Source organism: Dasypus novemcinctus, chromosome 10, assembly GCF_030445035.2.
Source record: "Dasypus novemcinctus isolate mDasNov1 chromosome 10, mDasNov1.1.hap2, whole genome shotgun sequence".
NCBI lineage: Eukaryota > Metazoa > Chordata > Mammalia > Cingulata > Dasypodidae > Dasypus > Dasypus novemcinctus.
The window spans coordinates 94,906,807-94,910,002 of NC_080682.1; positions in this window are offsets into that span (position 1 = coordinate 94,906,807).

Sequence of the window (3,196 nt, forward strand, 5' to 3'; positions counted from 1 at the left end):
CCACGCAGCAAAGGGATGTAGCAAAAAAAAGACAATGATGCAACCAGATAGAAAAAAAATTGCCTCCCTTCTTAAAAAAAAGTCAAAATCAAGAAAGAAAGAGAAAGGCTGAGGAATATTGAAGATGAAAGGAGTTCAAAGACACATGAAAATGAAATGCACTGCATGACCTTGGATTGTATTCTGGACAGGAAAAATGTAGCTATAAAAGTATTAGTAGGAGATACATATAATTTTGGATGTAGGCTGTCGATTAGCTTATAGTTTTTTCAATGCTAATTTCCTACAGTTCTGTGGTTATGAAATGAAATGCCCTTTCTCTTGTGAAATAATTAGTTAGAAAGTGGTACCATGTCTCCAACTATCTATCTATCTATCTATCTATCTATCTATCTATCTATCTATCTATCTATCTATCTATCTATCTATAGATGATGAAGCAAAATAAGTAAAAATATAAGCCATTTGAATCTGGGCAAATATTATAAAGAAAGTTTTTGCAATAATCTTGCAAAATTCTGTAGGAATAAAATTATATCAATTTAAAACATTTTAAAAAATCACTTTTCTTCATTATATTCCCAGTTCAAAAAGGGCACCACTATATACTTCACAAATCCAGAAATGAAAGACAGTTTTCACATTGTTGGTCATTTATTTTTAAATTGGCCTCAATTACACACACTACACATAACTCAAACACTAATTCCACTATTTCTTCAATGATTCTCAAATATGTTTCCTATTCTATTTTCTAGAAGTCTGTATTGTTATTAAAATATTTATGAAAACAATCATTTTCATTGAATATTAGGAGCTGAAAATTTTCTTACTATATGTGTCTATATTTGCCATGAAAATAATGACTCAAATAATTTTAAAATCTCTTATTCCCATTGTTCTAAAAGTAGTAACTAGCAGTGTTCTTATCTCTAACATTCTACAACATTATGATTCCTTGAGGTTCCAATATTTTTGTTCGTTCCCCAAAGTATTTTCAGAATTTCAATAGGTCTTTGTGGGTTAGTTACACTGTATATAAAGTGTCACCGATTTCTGATTTCAGAAGTCCTAATCTCACCTCAGCTACCCACATATTTGATCTGGAAAGTATTAATCCTATTTTCCATGAAAATATTTCCTTTCATTCTGTGTCCATATGTTATTACCTATGGTGTGAACACTCCGATTTGCATTGTTTGCTGATTTTCATGGTATAATTACTCCTACTATGGATGATTTCAAGATATCAATGGGAAATCACTGATCAGAGAGTTAGGAAGAGATGCACACAATCAAGTTTACTCAGCCAATTTGACCTGGCTACAACACATCACTGCCATCATCCCTTAACATTTTTAGGCAGCATATAATTTTGCGGGTCCTAAATAACTGGATGAAGTCAAAGGTTCCTTAAAAGTGAAAATAACATGGTTACTGTATAGGGCTAGGCTCACAGACAGAGTAAAAAGTGGTTGGAGCCCCCATAAAATCATGATATCACTCAGGGAGGTGCAAGTAATCCAGTCTTGTGAGCTGTTTTCTTCTACTCTACAGAAAATAGGAGTCTACCCTCTTCCTTTTCTTCAGCTTTAAATTGTTTTTTCTTAAGGCACGAAATCCTTCTTCTGACAAGTAAATGTAGGAAACATTGCCAGTTTCCAGCTGAGGGTTGATTTAGACATTGTGACAGCCACTAAAATATTGGAAAATACTACCATCATGTCAAAAACTTGAATATGACTAGAGCAGTTTAGTGAGAGATGGTTTGGATGCAGAAAAGATGTGTCACCAAAGTTCATGTGGACTAAACTCAGTAGATCACGGGTGAGTGAAGCCCTGACTCTCCGAAGTTAGTCTCTTTCATCAGCCTAAATTGGAAATCAGTGTTTCTTTTATTGGGATTAGATGTGATAAATGTTCTTATTTCTCTTTCAGCATTAGTCTATACTGAGTTATTTGAATATCTCAAGATACTCTCCCCTCCCACATTTGACCTATTTTTTAAAATAAGTGTCATTGACCTATTTTTTTATGATCTTGGGACACTATATTCCCTTAGAAATTTTTTTAAAAAAGGATCATTTTCATTCCCAGTCCAGGGAAACCCGATTACGGCCATTTCTTTTAAGACACATAGCTTATATTAGACGATGATTTTTCTAGTTCTACCTCTTTTTTCACCCTTGTCCCAGCTGAAATCTATGTCCACCAGGGATTAGTGTTACCCAATCACACAGAGTCATCCTATAGTACAAAATTCTCACTGTTCTTTGTCTGAAACATCAAAAATATTCTCACTCTATGACTGCACCTTATATTTCCACTGATGATCCCTGGTAAGTCTTCGGGTTTAATTTTCTGCTAGGAATATGGGGAAAGGAAGGTGGCTTCAGAGAGAACGCATACCTCACATGATATAATCGGATGCCAGGCTGATAAATAAGCAACAGAATCTAGCATTAGTGAATGTTCAAAGTCTAGAAGATTTGTCTTAGGGTGCCTGATTCATGCTTTCCAGAATATTTCTGGAATAATGAAGGAAACATTGAATGAGAAATTTTAAAGTGAGCCTGACAAATCAAAGGATGTCTAGAAAATGATATTTGGTTAGATAACTTAATGGAAGGATCATTTGGGAAGTGTCAGGATATTTCAAATTCTTAGCCTGGGAATGATTCAGGGAGAATATTCTTTGTGTCATCAAATATCTGAGTGTATTTCATGGGAAGGAAAGGATTAACAGCATTGGAATAATAGGTGTGGCATTATAGGCATACATGTCAGATTATTTATGTTTCTTTCTAAATATTTTGAAAGTTCTCACAGTCACTTTGCAAAGTATTTCTACCTTTAACCATATTTTAACAATGAGGAAATTGAGGCCTTAAAAACCAGTTTCAAACTCGTTCAAGAGCATTCAAAGCCAGGCAGTGGCGGATCAGGATTGGAACATTGTTGACTAACTTCAAGTCCTGTGTAATTAACCACCATGATCCACTGCCAGTGTCTGTTACTGGAACTCCATATGATATTATGAAAAGGCAGTTTGGGGCTCAATGCACAGAACGCCTTTCAGACATTTGGAGTTCTCTCAAGAAAAAGGGTGCTGTCTGTCACTGGAGGATTTGAGACAGAGATTGAATGGTGAATGTCAGTGTCAGAGAGGACAAACAAGAAAGAAATTCCTGACTTG